The 26,449-nt window shown below is 32.4% G+C and overlaps 6 non-coding genes across 6 annotated transcripts; all 6 read left to right on the top strand.

Moving 5' to 3' along the window:
* Positions 1-6,721: 6,721 nt before the first annotated feature.
* On the top strand, positions 6,722-6,795 carry TRNAN-GUU (transfer RNA asparagine (anticodon GUU)). The gene has a single exon. It is a non-coding gene; the product is annotated as a tRNA-Asn (tRNA).
* A 2,088-nt stretch (positions 6,796-8,883) lies between these two features.
* TRNAN-GUU (transfer RNA asparagine (anticodon GUU)) lies at positions 8,884-8,956 on the top strand. The gene has a single exon. It is a non-coding gene; the product is annotated as a tRNA-Asn (tRNA).
* Positions 8,957-11,044: 2,088 nt separating this feature from the next.
* Positions 11,045-11,118, top strand: TRNAN-GUU (transfer RNA asparagine (anticodon GUU)). The gene has a single exon. It is a non-coding gene; the product is annotated as a tRNA-Asn (tRNA).
* A 2,089-nt stretch (positions 11,119-13,207) lies between these two features.
* TRNAN-GUU (transfer RNA asparagine (anticodon GUU)) lies at positions 13,208-13,281 on the top strand. Its single transcript has one exon. It is a non-coding gene; the product is annotated as a tRNA-Asn (tRNA).
* Positions 13,282-15,887: 2,606 nt separating this feature from the next.
* TRNAN-GUU (transfer RNA asparagine (anticodon GUU)) lies at positions 15,888-15,961 on the top strand. The gene has a single exon. It is a non-coding gene; the product is annotated as a tRNA-Asn (tRNA).
* A 2,036-nt stretch (positions 15,962-17,997) lies between these two features.
* Positions 17,998-18,071, top strand: TRNAN-GUU (transfer RNA asparagine (anticodon GUU)). The gene has a single exon. It is a non-coding gene; the product is annotated as a tRNA-Asn (tRNA).
* The last annotated feature ends 8,378 nt before the right edge of the window (positions 18,072-26,449 follow it).

Genomic DNA, 26,449 nt, shown 5'->3' with positions numbered 1-26,449 from the left:
GCGAACTGAGCATTTCCAGAAGCATTTTCCCTTGCACCAACTATATCTGTTTCTTCCAGCATCCCATCAGTGGTGTTCTCTTCTACAATTCCTTCACCTTTTTCACTTACCAACGCTTTACCGCTCCTTGTGACGACTGCTTTGCAATGCTCCTTTGGATTTGGTTGAGTGTTAGCAGAGAAAGAAGGCCCTGCATTTTGTTCCGACAGCTGCTTCGCGAGTTGGCCTACTTGATTTTCCAGATTTTTAATTGCCGCCTCGTTACTCTTCTGATTTGCCATAGAAGCTTGCATGAATTGTTGAAGAGTGTCTTCTAGCTTGGAATTTCCTCCTTGCGACTGCTGACCTTGAGAGTTTGGTTGTTGGTAAGGGCTTTGCTGTTGATAATTCTGATTGTTGAACCTTGACGGTTGGTAGCCTTGGTTGTTTCTTGGTTGATAGCCTTGATTGTTAGGCTGTTGTCTTTGATATCCCTGGTTTTGGTTGTTCACATAACTGACTTCTTCTTGAGGTGGAGGACAAAAACCAGTAGGATGATCCCCTTGGCATAACTCGCAACATGCTACTTGATGCTGAACTTGAAACCCTTGAATCTCTTTTATTTGCTGTGGAAGCTTGGCCATTTGTTGAGTAAGAAGCTCCACTTGTTGAGAGAGTAGCTTGTTTTGTGCAAGGATGGCATCATTGGTATTCAACTCTAAAACTCCAGGCTTACGTTGTGAAGGGCTTCGATCATGTTGACCTTGATGATCATTACGGGCCATCCGTTCAATAATGACTTTAGCTTCTTCCGCAGTTTTTGATATAAGCGAACCACCCGCGGTGGCGTCCAGAAGTGTCTTATGGGTTGATTGGAGACCATTCAAAAAGATATGGATTTGAGTAAGCTCATCAAAACCATGTCCCTTACACTTCCTCAACATTGATTTGAATCTCTCCCAAGCTTCATTTAGAGATTCGTTTCCTCCTTGAGTGAATACCGCTATAGCCGTCTTGGCTTCCATGAATCGGGATTGAGGGAAGTATCTTTCTAAGAACTTTTCTTCTAACAAGTTCCAATCCGTCATCACTCTTGATTCTTGATCAAGGTACCACTCCTTTGCCTTTCCCACTAAGGAGTGTGGGAACATCCTTTTGAATAACGTTTCTTCACCCGCTTCGTCTATTCCCGTAGAACCCGCAATCTCATAGAATTTGATGAGATGGGTATACGGATCTTCGTGATCCATTCCGGTGAATGGAGTTGCATAGAGAAGTTGGAGGATTCCGGTCTTCATCTCCGTATTCCTTCCTCCACGGGCAAATTGAGCATTCCTTCTTGGACTATTAGCGGACATTTCGGTACGATTATCCTCCGCCATGTTTCCTTCACAAGCCTCTACAACCACTTCTTCGATTGGAACAAGTGCGGAAGTAGATGCTTCTTCTCTCCGGTTCCTCTCTTCGGCTAGTTTCCTTCTTCTTCGTGTTTTGCTATTGAGCTTCCGAAGTGTTCTTTCAATTTCAGGATCGAATTGAAGTTGCTCCTCGGTTGCTTTTCCTCGCATGCACTAGAATCTACAAAACTAACAAACCAAGTGAAACAAAAGAGGGATAGTAATAAACGTAACACAACTTAAAACAAAGAATTATTGCAATGCTTGTAATATCGACACCAATCCCCGGCAACGGCGCCAATTTGTTGAAAGAGTATATCTTTGGCAAATATTTTTGTATCGTATCCACAGAGATTGGGTAATATTACCGCCGTTCTATAATTCAAATGTTATAAGTTTAGAAAGTAACAGGGTTGTTTTGTTTGGAAAATATCTTGTTAATAAATGTTAACAAAAACTATTAAGTGGTTTTAGACAAATATAAAAGCTTGGCAAGATTGGAGTTCACTATTTCAAATATCTATGATTCCCCGATGATAAATAATTAGATTCAAGATTATTGATGATGTTCAAATATCCTCTCAAAGTCATTTATGTCTAAATGATATCGTGATAGTTACTATATTGATCCTTAGACGATCTCTCCACCTAACTATCAATATAGCAACCTTTAATGTTCAATATCAAAGAATAGTAATGAATAAATCTATCTCTACAACTTATTCACTACTTGAAAATCTGTTTTATGTCTAAACTCGAGTAATCTCTCTCGACAACTACTCAAATCTGGTTTTCAACTAAAAGCAAAAACAGTAATCAATACATCAACAATCTCTATCTCATATATAAATCAAAGTGAATACATAGACAGATGAGAATAGCTACTACCTCCAATCTTGACAAAAGGGAGTTTAGCTCCTCATCACCATTGTTACAAAGCAGAAGGTTTTTAGAAGAAAAACTTTGTTTTCTCTATTGCAAAAGCTCTACAGCACAATGTGTGAATGAATGGAATAATGTTTTTCAAAACCTAGGTTAAACTATTTTGTCTCTACCAAAAAGGTTGACATTTCCCTAATTGGACATTGTCATCTGCAGCAGAAAAGCACTTCCCAGGCAGACATCAAAATGGCAATCACTTTTTCTGCACAGCAGCACCTTTGACCCTTGGTCAGCTTGCTGGATTCGCAGCCTTCGCGGCGCGAACTGTTGCTTTCCCAGCTTCCTTGTTTGGCAAGCTTCCTCCAAAATGCCATGTTGAAAAGCTTCCTTGTTTGGCAAGCTTCCTCCAAAATGCCATGTTGAAACCAAGGTCTTGCTTATCCATAATTCTACACAACTAACAAAAAATGTGAAATAACTATTCAAAACAAAATAAATTAAACCTAATTGCATTTATACAAATTAATGAAGATAAAAGTGTGTAATTACATCAAAACTTGGTAAAAGGGACCAATAAAATGGTATAAAAAGTAGTACTAATTGGTCCCTAACAGAAATCTATTAGGTATATAATAATTTTTCTTAAATATAAAAGTGATGTTTGAATTAGTTTGAATATTTATTTAAAAAAGAGTCGTTGAAATATCCAATTACTATCTTGTTGTTATTTATTGAAGAGATCATGTTTATGTCAATAGTAGGTTTAAAGATACATTTGTTGTAAATTTTTGATAAAACATTGATGATTATTTTCAAGTCTATTAGTTACTGAAACATGAGTTAGGTAAATTAGAATAAATAATAGATATTATAATGGTAGTTGTAATATCATAATTGGTTAAAATGTGTGAAAGTTAACCCTAATAATCATAAAGTTGGAGGTTCAATTCCCTATTCTCGCATTTTCAAAAAAAAAAATCAATATTTAATTTTATCTTTTTGTCCTTCTAAAGAACTTCATAAATTTTTATACGTTAATTTCAAAAGTTTATTACCATTAGCTAATTATGTTGTAGTTCTTTAATACGCCTAAATCGGCTATATATTATTAGCTCTCTTCAAGCTAACGTACTCCCTCCGGCCTTATTTATAAGCAAAAGTCTTCTAATTTTTTTGGTCTTAAATATAAGCAAATCTCAACAAATCTAGGTGCATTTAATGCCTTTATTCCAAAAGTATTCCTGCATTAATTACTTAGTATTGTTAGTAGAAAACAATTTAATTGAGGGTATATTAGTAATTGTGTTGTCTCTATCACATTAAATTAAGAAACGTAAATGCACTTAACTATATTTCTTAATAAGCGTAAAATTTGTCTTTTTTGGTTATAAATTAGGCTGGAGTAGTATATTATTAAAAACGCATACACTATTTAAATTTTGCGTGTTTGGTTTTAACCTCTGAAAATAAAACCTTTGCATTTCAAACAGTGTATCTGTTTTAACTAAATATGTTGACTCGGTTTTGTACCAATTGTCTTATTGTCACGCCACGTCACTTGAACTTAACATTTTTCTATCGAGAATTGATGGAAGAGACCAAATAGGATAACATAAGTGAAGTTAAGAGACTAACTTGTAACATTTTTTTAATTAAAGGACTAAAGAAGAATATTAAAATAAGATAAGGGAGTTTGTGATTAATTCTGTCAAAAAAATGTGTTAAAATCATTGTTAAAGTGTCTTCAAGGTAAGGGTATTATTCAAGAATGTCCATGAAATCTTCAAATCATTGGAAAATAACTTATTTATTCTATGTCATTTAAGGACAATACAACATCCCAACAACTGGAAGAAATACCAAAGCATGTGTGTAACATACATTTTTCGCTATATTTGTTTATGAATGTGAAATTAATGTAATTTATAAATTACAATATGAAATATGGGTGTGGAGATTCATAAGATGTCTTGTATACGTGTCCGACTTCAAATCAACTTGGACGCTATCTTTAACATGAAATTCTATTATCTCCTTAAAAAATATCATCAATGCCAAATTGATGTTAAATTTATATTAACAAAAAACTTTGAAAACTAGTTTTTGGAACATTCTGTTACTATCCATTGGTTAGATCTTGTTGTTAGACATAGAAGATGTCATGTTTATGTCCATACTCAATTCAAAGATAAATACGTTGCAAGCTTTTGACATAGAGTTTATGCATACTCTCAAGTATGCGCGGTACTGAAATTTGAATAAATTAGATTAATATAAAGAAATCAAAATCAACGTGTAAGCGTAGTTGGAATAGCTCAGCTGGTTAGAGCGTGTTGCTGTTAACCACAAGGTCGGAGGTTCAACCCCTCCTTCTAGTGTTTTCATTAATTTTAAATTATAACATTTTTTAATGTTAAAATAATTTCTTAAGTCTTTTCAACGTCATGAGAATTATCACTATCTCGGAGCACAAATAATAGATTATATTTCAAGAATCTTTAAATAAGCCTATAATTATTAAAACACAACTTACTTATTAATTACCTTATAAAATATCAATAGTTTGTCAATATATGTCAGAATTACACATGGGTTTGTCTAAGACACATTTTAAATAATATAATCTAGGAAACGATGTTCAAACTAATTATTAAACTACAATACATTTTTGAAAGAAGATATCCACATGACATATTGATTGCATAGCCACATTGGACCAGCATGGACGATGTCTTTAGATTGGAAATCTATTAGGTATATAATAATTTTTCTTAAATATAAAAGTGATGTTTGAATTAGTTTGAATATTTATTTAAAAAAGAGTCGTTGAAATACCCAATTACTATCTTGTTGTTATTTATTGAAGAGATCATGTTTATGTCAATAGTAGGTTTAAAGATACATTTATTGCAAATTTTTGACAAAACATTGATGATTATTTTCAAGTCTATTAGTTACTGAAAGATGAGTTAGGTAAATTAGAATAAATAATAGATATTATAATGGTAGTTGTAATATCATAATTGGTTAAAATGTGTGAAAGTTAACCCTAATAATCATAAAGTTGGAGGTCCAATTCCCTATTCTCGCATTTTCAAAAAAAAATCAATATTTAATTTTATTTTTTTGTCCTTCTAAGGAACTTCATAAATTTTTATACGTTAATTTTCAAAAGTTTATTACCATTAGCTAATTATGTTGTAGTTCTTTAATATGCCTAAATCGGCTATATATTATTAGCTCTCTTCAAGCTTCGTACTCCCTCCGGCCTTATTTATAAGCAAAAGTCTTCTAATTATTTTTGGCCTTAAATATAAGCAAATCTCAACAAATCTAGGTGCATTTAATGCCTTTATTCCAAAAGTATCCCTGCATTAATTTCTTAATATTGTTAGTAGAAAACAATTTAATTGAGGGTATATTAGTAATTGTGTTGTCTCTCTCACATTAAATTAAGAAACATAAATGCACTTAACTATATTTCTTAATAAGCATAAAATTTGTCTTTTTTGGTTATAAATTAGGCTGGAGTAGTATATTATTAAAAATGCATACACTATTTAAATTTTGCGTGTTTTGTTTTAACGTCTGAAAATAAAACCTGTACATTTTAAAGAGTGTATCTGTTTTAACTAAATATGTTGACTCGGTTTTGTACCAATTGTCTTATTGTCACGCCACGTCACTGGAACTTAACATTTTTCTATCAAAATTTGATGGAAGAGACCAAATAGGATAACATAAGTGAAGTTAAGAGACTAACTTGTAACATTTTTTTAATTAAAGGACTATAGAAGAATATTAAATTAAGATAATGGAGTTTATGATTAATTCTATCAAGAAATGTGTTAAAATCATTGTTAAAGTGTCTTCAAGGTAAGGGTATTATCAATTTCCTCAAAGGGAAATTTATCTACCATTATTCAAGAATGTCCAAGAAATCTTCAAATCATTGGAAACTAACTTATTTATTCTATGTCCTTTAAGGACAATACAACATCCCAACAATTGGAACAAATACCAAAACATGTGTCTAACATACATTTTTCGATATATTTGTTTATGAATGTGAAATTAATATAATTTATAAATTACAATATGAAATATGGGAGTGGAGATTCATAAGATGTCTTGTATACGTGTCCGACTTCAAATCAACTTGGACGCTATCTTTAACATGAAATTCTATTATCTCCTTAAAAAATATCATCAATGCCAAATTGATGTTAAATTTATATTAATAAAAAACTTTGAAAACTAGTTTGGAACATTCTGTTACTATCCATTGCTTAGATCTTGTTGATAGACATAGAAGATGTCATGTTTATGTCCATACTCAATTCAAAGATAAATACGTTGCAAGCTTTTGAAATAGAGTTTATGCATACTCTCAAGTATGCGCGGTACTGAAATTTGAATAAATTAGATTAATATAAAGAAATCAAAATCAATGTGTAAGCGTAGCTGGAATAGCTCAGTTGGTTAAAGCATGTGGCTGTTAACCACAAGGTGGGAGGTTCAACCCCTCCTTTTAGCGTTTTCATAAATTTTAAATTATAACATTTTTTAATGTTAAAATAATTTCTTAAGTCTTTTCAACATCATGAGAATTATCACTATCTCGGAGCACAAATAATAGATTATATTTCAAGAATCTTTAAATAAGCCTATAATTATTAAAACACAACTTACTTATTAATTACCTTATAAAATATCAATAGTTTGTCAATATATGTCAGAATAGACATGGGTTTGTCTAAGACACATTTTAAATATTATAATCTAGGAAATGATGTTCAAAATAATTCTTAAACTACAATACATTTTTGGAAGAAGATATCCACATGACATATTGATTGCATAGCCACATTGGACCAGCATGGACGATGTCTTTAGATTGGAAATCTATTAGGTATATAATAATTTTTCTTAAATATAAAAGTGATGTTTGAATTAGTTTGAATATTTATTTAAAAAAGAGTCGTTGAAATATCCAATTACTATCTTGTTGTTATTTATTGAAGAGATCATGTTTATGTCAATAGTAGGTTTAAAAGATACATTTGTTGCAAATTTTTGACAAATTATTGATGATTATTTTCAAGTCTATCAGTTACTGAAACATGAGTAAGGTAAATTAGAATAAATAATAGATATTATAATGGTAGTTGTAATATCATAATTGGTTAAAATGTGTGAAAGTTAACCCTCTTAATCATAAAGCATAAAGTTGGAGGTTCAATTCCCTATTCTCGCATTTTCAAAAAAAATTAATATTAATTTTATATTTTTGTCCTTCTAAGGAACTTCATAAATTTTTATACTTAATTTTCAATAGTTTATTACCATTAGCTAATTATGTTGTAGTTCTTTAATATGCCTAAATCGTCTATATATTATTAGCTCTCTTCAAGCTTCGTACTCCCTCCGGCCTTATTTATAAGCAAAAGTCTTCTAATTTTTTTGGCCTTAAATATAAGCAAATCTCAACAAATCTAGGTGCATTTAATGCCTTTATTCCAAAAGTATCCTTGCATTAATTTCTTAATATTGTTAGTAGAAAACAATTTAATTGAGGGTATATTAGTAATTGTGTTGTCTCTCTCACATTAAATTAAGAAACATAAATGCACTTAACTATATTTCTTAATAAGCGTAAAATTTGTCTTTTTTGGTTATAAATTAGGCTGGAGTAGTATATTATTAAAAAACGCATACACTATTTAAATTTTGCGTGTTTTGTTTTAACGTCTGAAAATAAAAACCTGTACATTTTAAAGAGTGTATCTGTTTTAACTAAATATGTTGACTCGGTTTTGTACCAATTGTCTTATTGTCACGCCACGTCACTGGAACTTAACATTTTTCTATCGAAAATTGATGGAAGAGACCAAATAGGATAACATAAGTGAAGTTAAGAGACTAACTTGTAACATTTTTTTAATTAAAGGACTATAGAAGAATATTAAATTAAGATAATGGAGTTTATGATTAATTCTATCAAGAAATGTGTTAAAATCATTGTTAAAGTGTCTTCAAGGTAAGGGTATTATCAATTTCCTCAAAGGGAAATTTATCTACCATTATTCAAGAATGTCCAAGAAATCTTCAAATCATTGGAAACTAACTTATTTATTCTATGTCCTTTAAGGACAATACAACATCCCAACAACTGGAACAAATACCGAAGCATGTGTCTAACATACATTTTTCGATATATTTTTTTATGAATGTGAAATTAATATAATTTATAAACTACAATATGAAATATGGGAGTGGAGATTCATAAGATGTCTTGTATACGTGTCCGACTTCAAATCAACTTGGACGCTATCTTTAACATGAAATTCTATTATCTCCTTAAAAATATCATCAATGCCAAATTGATGTTAAATTTATATTAACAAAAACTTTGAAAACTAGTTTGGAACATTCTGTTACTATCCATTGCTTAGATCTTGTTGATAGACATAGAAGATGTCATGTTTATGTCCATACTCAATTCAAAGATAAATACGTTGCAAGCTTTTGAAATAGAGTTTATGCATACTCTCAAGTATGCGCGGTACTGAAATTTGAATAAATTAGATTAATATAAAGAAATCAAAATCAATGTGTAAGCGTAGCTGGAATAGCTCAGTTGGTTAGAGCATGTGGCTGTTAACCACAAGGTTGGAGGTTCAACCCTCCTTTTAGCGTTTTCATAAATTTTAAATTATAACATTTTTTAATGTTAAAATAATTTCTTAAGTCTTTTCAACGTCATGAGAATTATCACTATCTCGGAGCACAAATAATAGATTATATTTCAAGAATCTTTAAATAAGCCTATAATTATTAAAACACAACTTACTTATTAATTACCTTATAAAATATCAATAGTTTGTCAATATATGTCAGAATACACATGGGTTTGTCTAAGACACATTTTAAATATTATAATCTAGGAAATGATGTTCAAAATAATTCTTAAACTACAATACATTTTTGGAAGAAGATATCCACATGACATATTGATTGCATAGCCACACTGGACCAGCATGGACGATGTCTTTAGATTGGAAATCTATTAGGTATATAATAATTTTTCTTAAATATAAAAGTGATGTTTGAATTAGTTTGAATATTTATTTAAAAAAGAGTCGTTGAAATATCCAATTACTATCTTGTTGTTATTTATTGAAGAGATCATGTTTATGTCAATAGTAGGTTTAAAAGATACATTTGTTGCAAATTTTTGACAAATTATTGATGATTATTTTCAAGTCTATCAGTTACTGAAACATGAGTTAGGTAAATTAGAATAAATAATAGATATTATAATGGTAGTTGTAATATCATAATTGGTTAAAATGTGTGAAAGTTAACCCTCTTAATCATAAAGCATAAAGTTGGAGGTTCAATTCCCTATTCTCGCATTTTCAAAAAAATTAAATATTTAATTTTAATTTTTGTCCTTCTAAGGAACTTCATAAATTTTATACTTTAATTTTCAATAGTTTATTACCATTAGCTAATTATGTTGTAGTTCTTTAATATGCCTAAATCGTCTATATATTATTAGCTCTCTTCAAGCTTCGTACTCCCTCCGGCCTTATTTATAAGCAAAAGTCTTCTAATTTTTTTGGCCTTAAATATAAGCAAATCTCAACAAATCTAGGTGCATTTAATGCCTTTATTCCAAAAGTATCCTTGCATTAATTTCTTAATATTGTTAGTAGAAAACAATTTAATTGAGGGTATATTAGTAATTGTGTTGTCTCTCTCACATTAAATTAAGAAACATAAATGCACTTAACTATATTTCTTAATAAGCGTAAAATTTGTCTTTTTTGGTTATAAATTAGGCTGGAGTAGTATATTATTAAAAACGCATACACTATTTAAATTTTGCGTGTTTTGTTTTAACGTCTGAAAATAAAACCTGTACATTTTAAAGAGTGTATCTGTTTTAACTAAATATGTTGACTCGGTTTTGTACCAATTGTCTTATTGTCACGCCACGTCACTGGAACTTAACATTTTTCTATCGAAAATTGATGGAAGAGACCAAATAGGATAACATAAGTGAAGTTAAGAGACTAACTTGTAACATTTTTTTAATTAAAGGACTATAGAAGAATATTAAATTAAGATAATGGAGTTTATGATTAATTCTATCAAGAAATGTGTTAAAATCATTGTTAAAGTGTCTTCAAGGTAAGGGTATTATCAATTTCCTCAAAGGGAAATTTATCTACCATTATTCAAGAATGTCCAAGAAATCTTCAAATCATTGGAAACTAACTTATTTATTCTATGTCCTTTAAGGACAATACAACATCCCAACAACTGGAACAAATACCGAAGCATGTGTCTAACATACATTTTTCGATATATTTTTTTATGAATGTGAAATTAATATAATTTATAAACTACAATATGAAATATGGGAGTGGAGATTCATAAGATGTCTTGTATACGTGTCCGACTTCAAATCAACTTGGACGCTATCTTTAACATGAAATTCTATTATCTCCTTAAAAAATATCATCAATGCCAAATTGATGTTAAATTTATATTAACAAAAAACTTTGAAAACTAGTTTGGAACATTCTGTTACTATCCATTGCTTAGATCTTGTTGATAGACATAGAAGATGTCATGTTTATGTCCATACTCAATTCAAAGATAAATACGTTGCAAGCTTTTGAAATAGAGTTTATGCATACTCTCAAGTATGCGCGGTACTGAAATTTGAATAAATTAGATTAATATAAAGAAATCAAAATCAATGTGTAAGCGTAGCTGGAATAGCTCAGTTGGTTAGAGCATGTGGCTGTTAACCACAAGGTTGGAGGTTCAACCCCTCCTTTTAGCGTTTTCATAAATTTTAAATTATAACATTTTTTAATGTTAAAATAATTTCTTAAGTCTTTTCAACGTCATGAGAATTATCACTATCTCGGAGCACAAATAATAGATTATATTTCAAGAATCTTTAAATAAGCCTATAATTATTAAAACACAACTTACTTATTAATTACCTTATAAAATATCAATAGTTTGTCAATATATGTCAGAATACACATGGGTTTGTCTAAGACACATTTTAAATATTATAATCTAGGAAATGATGTTCAAAATAATTCTTAAACTACAATACATTTTTGGAAGAAGATATCCACATGACATATTGATTGCATAGCCACACTGGACCAGCATGGACGATGTCTTTAGATTGGAAATCTATTAGGTATATAATAATTTTTCTTAAATATAAAAGTGATGTTTGAATTAGTTTGAATATTTATTTAAAAAAGAGTCGTTGAAATATCCAATTACTATCTTGTTGTTATTTATTGAAGAGATCATGTTTATGTCAATAGTAGGTTTAAAAGATACATTTGTTGCAAATTTTTGACAAATTATTGATGATTATTTTCAAGTCTATCAGTTACTGAAACATGAGTTAGGTAAATTAGAATAAATAATAGATATTATAATGGTAGTTGTAATATCATAATTGGTTAAAATGTGTGAAAGTTAACCCTCTTAATCATAAAGCATAAAGTTGGAGGTTCAATTCCCTATTCTCGCATTTTCAAAAAAAATTAAATATTTAATTTTATATTTTTGTCCTTCTAAGGAACTTCATAAATTTTTATACTTTAATTTTCAATAGTTTATTACCATTAGCTAATTATGTTGTAGTTCTTTAATATGCCTAAATCGTCTATATATTATTAGCTCTCTTCAAGCTTCGTACTCCCTCCGGCCTTATTTATAAGCAAAAGTCTTCTAATTTTTTTGGCCTTAAATATAAGCAAATCTCAACAAATCTAGGTGCATTTAATGCCTTTATTCCAAAAGTATCCTTGCATTAATTTCTTAATATTGTTAGTAGAAAACAATTTAATTGAGGGTATATTAGTAATTGTGTTGTCTCTCTCACATTAAATTAAGAAACATAAATGCACTTAACTATATTTCTTAATAAGCGTAAAATTTGTCTTTTTTGGTTATAAATTAGGCTGGAGTAGTATATTATTAAAAACGCATACACTATTTAAATTTTGCGTGTTTTGTTTAACGTCTGAAATAAAACCTGTACATTTTAAAGAGTGTATCTGTTTTAACTAAATATGTTGACTCGGTTTTGTACCAATTGTCTTATTGTCACGCCACGTCACTGGAACTTAACATTTTTCTATCGAAAATTGATGGAAGAGACCAAATAGGATAACATAAGTGAAGTTAAGAGACTAACTTGTAACATTTTTTTAATTAAAGGACTATAGAAGAATATTAAATTAAGATAATGGAGTTTATGATTAATTCTATCAAGAAATGTGTTAAAATCATTGTTAAAGTGTCTTCAAGGTAAGGGTATTATCAATTTCCTCAAAGCGAAATTTATCTACCATTATTCAAGAATGTCCAAGAAATCTTCAAATCATTGGAAACTAACTTATTTATTCTATGTCCTTTAAGGACAATACAACATCCCAACAAACGGAACAAATACCGAAGCATGTGTCTAACATACATTTTTCGATATATTTTTTTATGAATGTGAAATTAATATAATTTATAAATTACAATATGAAATATGGGAGTGGAGATTCATAAGATGTCTTGTATACGTGTCCGACTTCAAATCAACTTGGACGCTATCTTTAACATGAAATTCTATTATCTCCTTAAAAAATATCATCAATGCCAAATTGATGTTAAATTTAAATTAACAAAAAACTTTGAAAACTAGTTTGGAACATTCTGTTACTATCCATTGCTTAGATCTTGTTGTTAGACATAGAAGATGTCATGTTTATGTCCATACTCAATTCAAAGATAAATACGTTGCAAGCTTTTGAAATAGAGTTTATGCATACTCTCAAGTATGCGCGGTACTGAAATTTGAATAAATTAGATTAATATAAAGAAATCAAAATCAATGTGTAAGCGTAGCTGGAATAGCTCAGTTGGTTAGAGCATGTGGCTGTTAACCATAAGGTCGGAGGTTCAATCCCTCCTTTTAGCGTTTTCATAAATTTTAAATTATAACATTTTTTAATGTTAAAATAATTTCTTAAGTCTTTTCAACGTCATGAGAATTATCACTATCTCGGAGCACAAATAATAGATTATATTTCAAGAATCTTTAAATAAGCCTATAATTATTAAAACACAACTTACTTATTAATTACCTTATAAAATATCAATAGTTTGTCAATATATGTCAGAATACACATGGGTTTGTCTAAGACAGTAATCAATACATCAACAATCTCTATCTCATATATAAATCAAAGTGAATACATAGACAGATGAGAATAGCTACTACCTCCAATCTTGACAAAAGGGAGTTTAGCTCCTCATCACCATTGTTACAAAGCAGAAGGTTTTTAGAAGAAAAACTCTGTTTTCTCTATTGCAAAAGCTCTACAGCACAATGTGTGAATGAATGGAATAATGTTTTTCAAAACCTAGGTTAAACTATTTTGTCTCTACCAAAAAGGTTGACATTTCCCTAATTGGACATTGTCATCTGCAGCAGAAAAGCACTTCCCAGGCAGACATCAAAATGGCAATCACTTTTTCTGCACAGCAGCACCTTTGACCCTTGGTCAGCTTGCTGGATTCGCAGCCTTCGCGGCGCGAAGGAAGTTCGCGGCGCGAACTGTTGCTTTCCCAGCTTCCTTGTTTGGCAAGCTTCCTCCAAAATGCCATGTTGAAACCAAGGTCTTGCTTATCCATAATTCTACACAACTAACAAAAAATGTGAAATAACTATTCAAAACAAAATAAATTAAACCTAATTGCATTTATACAAATTAATGAAGATAAAAGTGTGTAATTACATCAAAATTTGGTAAAAGGGACCAATAAAATGGTATAAAAAGTAGTACTAATTGGTCCCTAACAGAAATCTATTAGGTATATAATCATTTTTCTTAAATATAAAAGTGATGTTTGAATTAGTTTGAATATTTATTTAAAAAAGAGTCGTTGAAATATCCAATTACTATCTTGTTGTTATTTATTGAAGAGATCATGTTTATGTCAATAGTAGGTTTAAAGATACATTTGTTGTAAATTTTTGACAAAACATTGATGATTATTTTCAAGTCTATTAGTTACTGAAACATGAGTTAGGTAAATTAGAATAAATAATAGATATTATAATGGTAGTTGTAATATCATAAATTTGTTAAAATGTGTGAAAGTTAACCCTACTAATCATAAAGTTGGAGGTTCAATTCCCTATTCTCGCATTTCCAAAAAAAAAAATTATTTAATTTTATCTTTTTATCCTTCTAAGGAACTTCATAAATTTTTATACGTTAATTTTCAAAACTTTATTACCATTAGCTAATTATGTTGTAGTTCTTTAATACGCCTAAATCGGCTATATATTATTAGCTCTCTTCAAGCTTCGTACTCCCTCCGGCCTTATTTATAAGCAAAAGTCTTCTAATTCTTTTGGCCTTAAATATAAGCAAATGTCAACAAATCTAGGTGCATTTAATGCCTTTATTCCAAAAGTATCCCTGCATTAATTACTTAATATTATTAGTAGAAACAATTTAATTGAGGGTATATTAGTAATTGTGTTGTCTCTCCCACATTAAATTAAGAAACGTAAATGCACTTAACTATATTTCTTAATAAGCATAAAATTTGTATTTTTTGGTTATAAATTAGGTTGGAGTAGTATATTATTAAAAACGCATACACTATTTAAATTTTGCGTGTTTTGTTTTAACCTCTGAAAATAAAACCTGTACATTTTAAAGAGTGTATCTGTTTTAACTAAATATGTTGACTCGGTTTTGTACCAATTGTCTTATTGTCACGCGACGTCATTGGAACTTAACATTTTTCTATCGAGAATTGATGCAAGAGACCAAATAGGATAACATAAGTGAAGTTAAGAGACTAACTTGTAACATTTTTTTTAATTAAAGGACTAAAGAAGAATATTAAATTAAGATAAGGGAGTTGGTGATTAATTCTGTCAAAAAATGTGTTAAAATCATTGTTAAAGTGTCGTCAAGGTAAGGGTATTATCAATTTCCTCAAAGGGAAATTTATCTACCATTATTCAAGAATGTCCAAGAAATCTTCAAATCATTGGAAAATAACTTATTTATTCTATGTCCTTGAAGGACAATACAACATCCCAACAACGGGAAGAAATACCAAAGCATGTGTGTAACATACATTTTTCGCTATATTTGTTTATGAATGTGAAATTAATATAATTTATAAATTACAATATGAAATATGGGAGTGGAGATTCATAAGATGTCTTGTATACGTGTACGACTTCAAATCAACTTGGACGCTATCTTTAACATGAAATTCTATTATCTCCTTAAAAATTATCATCAATGCCAAATTGATGTTCAATTTATATTAACAAAGAACTTTGAAAACTAGTTTTTGGAACATTCTGTTACTACCCATTGGTTAGATCTTGTGTTTAGACATAGAAGATGTCATGTTTATGTCCATACTCAATTCAAAGATAAATACGTTGCAGGCTTTTGACATAGAGTTTATGCATACTCTCAATTATGTGCGGTACTGAAATTTGAATAAATTAGATTAATATAAAGAAATCAAAAACAACGTGTAAGCTTAGCTGGAATAGCTCAGTTGGTTAGAGCGTGTGGCTGTTAACCACAAGGTCGGAGGTTCAACCCCTCCTTCTAGCGTTCTCATTTTAAATTATAACATTTTTTAATGTTAAAATAATTTCTTAAGTCTTTTCAACGTCATGAGAATTATCACTATCTCGGAGCACAAATAATAAATTATATTTCAGGAATCTTTAAATAAGCCTATAATTATTAAAACACAACTTACTTATTAATTACCTTATAAAATATCAATAGTTTGTCAATATATGTCAGAGTTACACATGGATTTGTCTAAGACACATTTTAACACATTTTTGGAAGAAGATATCCACATGACATATTGATTGCTTAACCACATTGGACCAGCATGGACGATGTCTTTAGATTGGAAATCTATTAGGTATATAATAATTTTTCTTAAATATAAAAGTGATGTTTGAATTCGTTTGAATATTTATTTAAAAAAGAGTCGTTGAAATATCCAATTACTATCTTGTTGTTATTTATTGAAGAGATCATGTTTATGTCAATAGTAGGTTTAAAGATACATTTGTTGCAAATTTTTGACAAAACATTGATGATTATTTTCAAGTCTATCAGTTACTGAAACATGAGTTAGGTAAATTAGAATAAATAATAGATATTATAATGGTAGTTGTAATTACATAATTGGTTAAAATGTGTGAAAGTTAACCCTAATAATCATAAAGTTGGAGGTTCAATTCCCTATTCTCGCATTTTCAAAAAAAAATCAATATTTAATTTTATCTTTTTGTCCTTCTAAGGAACTTCATAAATTTTTATACGTTAATTTTCAAAAGTTTATTACCTTTAGCTAATTATGTTGTAGTTCTTTAATATGCCTAAATCGGCTATATATTATTAGCTCTCTTCAAGCTTCGTACTCCCTCCGGCCTTATTTATAAGCAAAAGTCTTCTAATTTTTTTGGCCTTAAATATAAGCAAATGTCAACAAATCTAGGTGCATTTAATGCCTTTATTCCAAAAGTATTCCTGCATTACCTACTTAATATTGTAAGTAGAAAACAATTTAATTGAGGGTATATTAGTAATTGTGTTATCTCTCTCACATTAAATTAAGAAACGTAAATGCACTTAACTATATTTCTTAATAAGCATAAAATTTGTCTTTTTTGGTTATAAATTAGGCTGGAGTAGTATATTATTAAAAACGCATACACTATTTAAATTTTGCGTGTTTTGTTTTAACCTCTGAAAATAAAACCTGTGCATTTTAAAGAGTGTATCAGTTTTAACTAAATATGTTGACTCGGTTTTGTACCAATTGTCTTATTGTCACGCGACGTCATTGGAACTTAACATTTTTCTATCGAGAATTGATGCAAGAGACCAAATAGGATAACATAAGTGAAGTTAAGAGACTAACTTGTAACATTTTTTTTAATTAAAGGACTAAAGAAGAATATTAAATTAAGATAAGGGAGTTGGTGATTAATTCTGTCAAAAAATGTGTTAAAATCATTATTAAAGTGTCTTCAAGGTAAGGGTAATATCAAATTCCTCAAAGGGAAATTTATCTACCATTATTCAACAATGTCCAAGAAATCTTCAAATCATTGGAAAATAACTTATTTATTCTATGTCCTTTAAGAACAATACAACATCCCAACAACGGGAAGAAATACCAAAGCATGTGTCTAACATACATTTTTCGCTATATTTGTTTATGAATGTGAAATTAATATAATTTATAAATTACAATATAAAATATGGGAGTGGAGATTCATAAGATGTCTTGTATACGTGTCCGACTTCAAATCAACTTGGACGCTATCTTTAACATGAAATTCTATTATCTCCTTAAAAATTATCATCAATGCCAAATTGATGTTAAATTTATATTAACAAATAACTTTGAAAACTAGTTTTTGGAACATTCTGTTACTATCCATTGGTTAGATCTTGTGTTTAGACATAGAAGATGTCATGTTTATGTCCATACTCAATTCAAAGATAAATACGTTGCAAGCTTTTGACATAGAGTTTATGCATACTCTCAATTATGCGCGGTACTGAAATTTGAATAAATTAGATTAATATAAAGAAATCAAAAACAACGTGTAAGCTTAGCTGGAATAGCTCAGTTGGTTAGAGCGTGTGGCTGTTAACCACAAGGTTGGAGGTTCAACCCCTCCTTCTAGCGTTTTCATTAATTTTAAATTATAACATTTTTTAATGTTAAAATAATTTCTTAAGTTATTTCAACATCATGAGAATTATCACTATCTCGGAGCACAAATAATAGATTAATATTCAAGAATCTTTAAATAAGCCTATAATTATTAAAACACAACTTACTTATTAATTACCTTATAAAATATCAATAGTTTGTCAATATATGTCAGAATTACATATGGGTTTGTCTAAGACACATTTTAAATATTATAATCTAGGAAACGATGTTCAAAATAATTCTTAAACTACAATACATTTTTGGAAGAAGATATCCACATGACATATTGATTGCATAGCCACATTGGACCAGCATGGACGATGTCTTTAGATTGGAAATCTATTAGGTATATAATAATTTTTCTTAAATATAAAAGTGATGTTTGAATTAGTTTGAAAATTTATTTAAAAAAGAGTCGTTGAAATATCCAATTACTATCTTGTTGCTATTTATTGAAGAGATCATGTTTATGTCAATAGTAGGTTTAAAGATACATTTGTTACAAATTTTTGACAAAACATTGATGATTATTTTCAAGTCTATCAGTTACTGAAACATGAGTTAGGTAAATTAGAATAAATAATAGATATTATAATGGTAGTTGGAATATCATAATTGGTTAAAATGTGTGAAAGTTAACCCTACTAATCATAAAGTTGGAGGTTCAATTCCCTATTCTCGCATTTTCAAAAAAAAAAAAATATTTAATTTTATCTTTTTGTCCTTCTAAGGAACTTCATAAATTTTTATATGTTAATTTTCAAAAGTTTATTACCATTAGCTAATTATGTTGTAGTTCTTTAATACGCCTAAATCGGCTATATATTACTAGCTCTCTTCAAGCTTCGTACTCCCTCCGGCCTTATTTATAAGCAAAAGTCTTCTAATTTTTTTGGCCTTAAATATAAGCAAATGTCAACAAATCTAGGTGCATTTTATTAGAAGTAATTCATATTTATTAGTTGTACTATTTTCTTAGCCCCTAAGTTTGTTAGAGGGTATTTTAGTATTTTATCCTATTCTAGTAACCCTAGTTTTAGCTTATAAATAGGGTGGGAATCATTGTAACTTTTATCATGTTTTGTAACCGTCATTCTCTTAATAGAATATTTCCGTTCATCATTTATTCTACCTTTGCACCAACAATTGGTATCAGAGCTCCGGTTCGGATTCATTGGGAAACACGGGAAACACGAGTTAACGTGAGGTCTTGTGTGTTTGATTTTGATTCTTAGATTCGTGTTGAATCTTGAACAAAATCTGATCAGAATTTTAATTCTGTGGGTTGGAAAACACTGTGTGAGAAATCTGAGTGTACTGTGCAAGGTAGAAAGATGAACGGAAACGGCAACTTGAACACCAAACTTCCAGTATTTGACGGTAAAAACTGGAATCGTTGGATGATCCAAATGCGTGTACTGTTCGGTGCTCAAGATGTTCTAGATCTTGTCACTGATGGTTATGTTCCGGTAGCAGCAGATGCGACAGATGACCAGAAAAACGCGCAGAAGGAAGTAAGGAAGAAGGATCAGAAAGCATTGTTCTTCATTCATCAATGTGTTGATGTAAATGTGTTTGAGAAGATTGCAGATTCAACGACAACAAAGGTTGCGTGGGACACACTGGTTAGATGTTATGGTGGTGACGCATCAGTGAAGAAGGTGAAGCTTCAGTCCTTGAGAAAGCAATATGAGAATCTCAACATGAAGAATAATGAGAAAGTTTCTGAATACATCTCCAGAGTGATTCTGATCACTAATGAGATGAAAGCGTGTGGAGAAACTCTTTCTGAAGAAACAATCATGGAGAAGGTATTGAGATCCCTTACCTCTCAATTTGATTACATTGTGGTAGCAATAGAACATTCCAAAGATCTGAGCACCATGAGAATTGAAGAGCTGCAGAGCAGTCTAGAAGCGCAAGAGTTGCGTTTGACTGAGAGAACTTCTGAAAGGGAAGTAGAGCAGCAGGCTCTGAAAGCAACTTCTGATAGGAGGTATCAGAAGCAGTCAGAAGCCAGGAGAAGATCTGATGGTGGTCAGAAGTCAGAAAGCTCAACCTCTGATAGACAAAAGAATGCTCAGAAGGGAAAAGAGAAGTATGACAAGAAGAAGATCCAATGTTACTGTTGTAAGAAGTTTGGTCACTTTGCTAGAGACTGTTGGTCAAACAAGAAGAGAAAATCAGAAGAAGCAAATATAGCCAGAAGTTCTAATGACGAATTTGTGCTATTGATGGCCTCTGAATCTGATGATATGGATCTGATAGACTGGTGGTATATGGACACTGGCTGTTCAAATCATCTTACTGGAAACAAGAAATGGCTGGTTGACTTTGACTCTGAAAAGAGGACAAAGATCAGATGTGCTGATGACAAATATCTTAATGACGAAGGTATGGGAAATGTCAGAGTGATTCTGAACAATGGGAAAACAACATTGATTCAAAACGTGTGGTATGTACCTGGCATCAGAAGCAATCTGATGAGTGTGGGACAATTAATTGAGAAAGGTTTTTCAGTTACCATGAAGGACAATCTTCTGAAGCTGTATGACTGCAATCAGAAGTTGATTATGGAGTCAGAACAGGGAAGGAATAGAACATTCAAGGTGAATGTCAGAACTGCAGACTCAGAATGTCTTAGTGCAACAAGTGCTGAGAAAGAGAGTGAGCTGTGGCACAGAAGATTTGGTCATTTGAATTTGAAAAGCTTAAAACATCTGAATTCAAAGAAGTTGGTACATGGAATTCCTGCAATTAAGAAGCCTGAAAAGTCATGCAAAGTTTGCATGGAAGGAAAATAACCACGATTGCCATTTGCGTCAGAAACTGCTCCAAGAGCAAAACATGCCTTGGGAGTTGTACATTCTGATGTGTGTGGTCCATTTCCAGTAGCATCGATTGGAGGGAATAAATACTTTGTGTTATTTGTTGATGAATTCACAAGAATGACATGGGTATCCCTTATTAAGTTTAAACACGAGGTGTTTGATGAATTCAAGAAGTTCAGAATGAAGGCTGAGAATCAGAGTGGTCAGAAGTTGAAGATTCTTAGAACTGACGGTGGAGGTGAGTATAACTCCAAAGAGTTCCAGAAGTTCTGTGAGGAGAATGGAATTGAGCATGAGGTTACTGCTCTTTATACCCCTCAACACAATGGTCTTGCTGAAAGAAGAAACCGCACTTTGCTTGATATGGTGAGAAGCATGCTAAAGGAGAAGAAACTTCCTCAGAAGCTCTGGGGAGAAGCTGTTGCCACAACAACGTATGTACTCAACCGATGTCCTACGAAGAAGTTGAAGGAAATAGTTCCAATACAGAAGTGGACTGGAGATAAGCAAAGTATTAGTCATCTGATGGTGTTTGGTTCTATTTGCTATAAACATGTTCTAGAAGCCAGAAGACAGAAGCTGGATGATAGAAGCAAAGTGATGATTCTGATAGGGTACCACAGTACAGGTGCATACAAGCTCTATTGTCCAGAAACCAATAAAATTGAATTCAGCAGAGATGTGATTGTGAAGGAATCAGAATTTTGGAATTGGGATAAGTCTCAATCTGATTCTGATGTTAGAACTTCTGAAGAAAGGTCAGAATTAAGAATTTCTGAAGTTGGAGCAAACTCTAACGTTGATTCTGATTCTGATAGTGATTCTGACTCTGGAGAAGACTCAGAAGATGAAGGTGACTCTGATGATCCAGACTCTAATGGTAATCCAGATTCTGGTGGCAATTCAGACTCTGGAAATATGTCAGACCCTGAAGATGATCAAAGCTCTGGAGGAAGTCAACCATCTGAAGCTAGAAACTCTGAAGCTCAAGACTCTGAACAAGTTCAGAGACCACAAAGAATCAGAAACATCCCCAGAAGATATGCAGAATTTGACATGCTGCAAGACACTGAAGTAGACTCTGAAGGAGAAGTTATTCAGTGCGCCATGTTAGTAGACTCTGAACCCATAAGTACATAAGAGGCTCTTAAGCAGAAGCTCTGGCTGAAGGCCATGAAAGAAGAACTTGATGCTATAGAGAGAAACAAGACTTGGAAGCTGACAGAACTTCCAAAAGACAAGAAAGCCATCAGCGTCAGATGGGTTTTCAAGCAGAAGTTAAAGCCAGATGGTTCAATTGGCAAACATAAAGCAAGGTTGGTAGCCAGAGGATTTCTACAGAAACCTGGGCTGGATTACTCTGAAGTGTTTGCACCTGTAGCAAGACATGAAACAATCAGAATGGTGATTGCAATAGCTGCTAACAGGAATTGGCCTCTGATGCATTTAGATGTAAAATCTGCATTTCTGAACGGTCCATTAGAAGAAGAAGTTTACGTGTCACAACCTCCTGGATTTGTGAAAAAGAATCAGGAAGGGGTGGTGTACAGATTATACAAAGCTCTATATGGATTGAAACAAGCACCCAGAGCTTGGAATCAGAAGATTGATTCATTTTTCAAGAAGCAAGACTTTCAGAAATGTGAGATGGAGTACGGTGTCTATGTTCAGCATACTTCTGAAGGAAATATGACTCTGGTATGTTTATATGTTGATGATATACTGCTGACTGGAAGTTCTGAACAGGAGATAGCCAAGTTCAAGAAAGTTCTGATGAATGAATTCGAAATGACTGATCTAGGCAAAATGACATACTTTCTAGGGATGGAGTTCAGATATTCTGAGAAAGGTATTATTTTGCATCAGCTCAAGTATGAATTAGAACTTCTGAAGAGATTTAATCTGAAGAATTGTAAAATTGCTGTCACACCTTCTGATACAAATCAGAAACTGGATTCTGACTCTGATGGAAAGGATGTGGACGCTACAACCTTCAAACAGTTGGTTGGTTCTCTGAGGTATTTGTGCAATACCAGACCTGATATTTGCTATTCAGTTGGGATGGTTAGTAGGTTCATGAGTAAACCTAAGTGGTCCCATTATCAAGTTTCTGTCAGGATTCTGAGGTATATCAAGGGAACTCTGAAGTATGGAGTATTATTTCCTTCTGGAAGAAAGGATGAGTCAGAACTTCTGAGTTATTCAGATTCTGATTGGTGTGGAGACAGAGTTGACAGAAGAAGTACGTCTGGGTACTTATTCAAATTTCTGGGAGGTCCCATTTCTTGGTATTCCAAGAAGCAACCTGTTGTGGCGTTGTCAACTTGTGAAGCTGAATACATTGTAGATGTTGTTACTGCATGCCAAGCTGTGTGGATTCTGAATCTATTGCAGGATCTGAAGATTAAAGTAAACAAACCTCTGAAGCTGATGATTGACAACAAGTCTGCAATCAATCTTGCCAGAAACCCAGTGTTGCATGGGAGAAGCAAGCACATTGAGACCAAGTATCATTTTCTGAGACATCAAGTTCATAGGGGAGTGTTAGAAGTTGTACACTGCAACACTCAGAAACAGTTGGCAGATGTTCTGACGAAAGCTATCAAGACTGATCAATTTATCAGATTAAGGGATGGAATTGGTGTTACAAGTTTTGAGGGAATATGAATTAAGGGATGGTATTAGAAGTAATTCATATTTATTAGTTGTACTATTTTCTTAGCCCCTAAGTTTGTTAGAGGGTATTTTAGTATTTTATCCTATTCTAGTAACCCTAGTTTTAGCTTATAAATAGGGTGGGAATCATTGTAACTTTTATCATGTTTTGTAGTCGTCATTCTCTTAATAGAATATTTCCGTTCATCATTTATTCTACCTTTGCACCAACACATCTAATGCCTTTATTCCAAAAGTATCCCTGCATTAATTACTTAATATTGTTAGTAGAAAAGAATTTAATTGAGGGTATATTAGTAATTGTGTTGTCTCTCTCACATTAAATTAAGAAACGTAAATGCACTTAACTATATTTCTTAATAAGCATAAAATTTGTCTTTTTTGGTTATAAATTAGGCTGGAGTAGTATATTATTAAAAACGCATACACTATTTAAATTTTGCGTGTTTTGTTTTAACCTCTGAAAATAAAACCTGTGCATTTTAAAGAGTGTATCAGTTTTAACTAAATATGTTGACTCGGTTTTGTACCAATTGTCTTATTGTCACGCGACGTCATTGGAACTTAACATTTTTCTATCGAGAATTGATACAAGAGACCAAATAGGATAACATAAGTGAAGTTAAGAGACTAACTTGTAACATTTTTTTAATTAAAGGACTAAAGAAGAATATTAAATTAAGATAAGGGAGTTGGTGATTAATTCTGTCAAAAAATGTGTTAAAATCATTGTTAAAGTGTCTTCAAGCACTACGCCAAAAACTGGAATAGACAGCGCCCCTTAGAGGGCGCTTTATTACAAAAGCGCACTCTAAAGTGAAGAGAAAAAATAAGGAGCATACTATTGGAATAGACAGCGCACTTTAGAGGGCGCTTTTGTAACAAAGCGCACTCTAAAGTGAAGCGAAAAAATAATGAGGAAATGGAGGGACACCAATAGAGGACGCTTTATTGAAAGCGCCCTCTAAGGGTAACCTTAGAGGGCGCTTGTAAAAAAGCACTCTCTATGTCCATGTACATTTCCAGTTTATAAGGCGCTTTTGGAAAGCCTTAGAGAGCGCTTTTAGAAGCGCCTTCTTAGGCCCCCTTTAGAGGGCGCTTTTGTAACAAAGCGCCCTCTAAAGTGAAGCCAAAAAAATAAATAATGAGGAAATGGAGGGACAACAATAGAGGGCGCTTTAGTGAAAGCGCCCTCTAAGGTTACCCTTAGAGGGCGCTTTTAAAAAAGCTCTCTCTAAGTCCATGTACATTTCCAGTTTAGAAGGCGCTTTTGGAAAGCCTTAGAGAGCGCTTTCAGAAGCGCCCTCTTAGGCCCCCTTTAGAGGGCGCTTTTTTTACAAAAGCGCCCTCTAAGGTCCCCTTTAGTAAACATTAAAATTATAACATATACTGCATGTCTCTTTATTTTCCCTCTCTATAAGCTATTTCGTTTACGTAACTGGGTTTTCTCTCTACTGCGATTACTCTCTACTGCGATTACTCTCGTCCTCCGTTCGTTCTCCCTCCCTCACCGTCATCGTCATCGTCGTCGTCGCCTTTTTCTGCTGCTGCGTTCACGTTCACTGAGTTATCTGCGTCCACCGTCACTGTTCACTTTCTTCTCCATCGTTACCGTCACCTTGAAGGTATTTCTCTTCTCCATCGTTACCGTTCACTTTCTTCATGTGTTTGATTAGGGCATTTTCTAAACTTAGTTTTACATTTTGTGCATTATGTTGATTAATGTTGTTTAGGGCAAACTGAGTTTTTTATTTCTGATTGAAAACTGATATCATTTGAAGTGTGTTTGAGCTTGTGCTTGGAAGTTTGATGATTATGGATGCAAGTTTATTCATGTTCCAAACTGTCGCATCCGCGAAAAACAACCGGCGGGCTGAAACAAAAAAACAACACAGAGCCGCCACTGCGCGTTATTTATCCCAAGATAGGGAAAGGAAACGCTCAGAGAAACCTGGAAAAAGCATGGTCTCGCGACCAAAGAGAAAGGGTAAGGGAGTCGGTTACGCAAGGGGAAGGTATTAGCACCCCTCACGTCCGTCGTACTCGACGGGATCCACGCTCTAAGAAAAGAAAAGGTTGCTAAAACATCACACACACACACACCGAAGACAACACAGGAGGGGTTAAGAGGAAGAGAGCTCGATAGGACATCGCATCCTATGCCTACGTATCTCGTCTGGAACGAGAATCAGAGCTGCCGTAGTTCGGCTCACGCACGCCAAACAAACAAACACAAATACAGGCAAACTGGGAGCCTGAATGCCAATCACTGGACTTACATCAGCATCCGCACCAAAACACACACAAGAAGGCAAACGTGGAGCCCGACCGCCAATCCCTGGACTTACGTCGGCATCCGAACCAAACACACACAAGAAGATAACAAGCAAACACACACAAAAAGAAAAAAAAGTGCCCGGAGAGACCTCGCACGGTCTCCTGCCTACATACCTCGTCTGGAACGAGGATCAGGGCGATGTAGTTCCCCTGAAAGGGAAAGAAACTCTAGCCAGAAACCAAGGGGAAGACACACTACCAGGGAGCTGTACTCGAGCCTAGTGTTATCATGCATCATTACCCTACATTGTGGTTTCTACCTACTTGCACAACAGCAAGCTAATCCTATCCAGGAAAGAAGCAAGCATACAAGCATACAAAACAAAACAAGCATCTCAAGCAAATATTCACAAAGCACACACTATATCCAGTCAAGTGAGGCTCAAACAATGGGTTTGACTGCCTAGGCAAGTCATCTGTACAGGGGTAGTGTTAGCTCTTAACCTTGCCATTGAGAGGCTAAGGTGAAGCTGATGAGAGGTGAGTGAAGATCAGACTTCACAG

Source organism: Lathyrus oleraceus, chromosome 6, assembly GCF_024323335.1.
Source record: "Lathyrus oleraceus cultivar Zhongwan6 chromosome 6, CAAS_Psat_ZW6_1.0, whole genome shotgun sequence".
Classification (NCBI taxonomy): Eukaryota; Viridiplantae; Streptophyta; class Magnoliopsida; order Fabales; family Fabaceae; genus Lathyrus; species Lathyrus oleraceus.
This window is presented reverse-complemented; position numbering and strand designations above follow the sequence as displayed.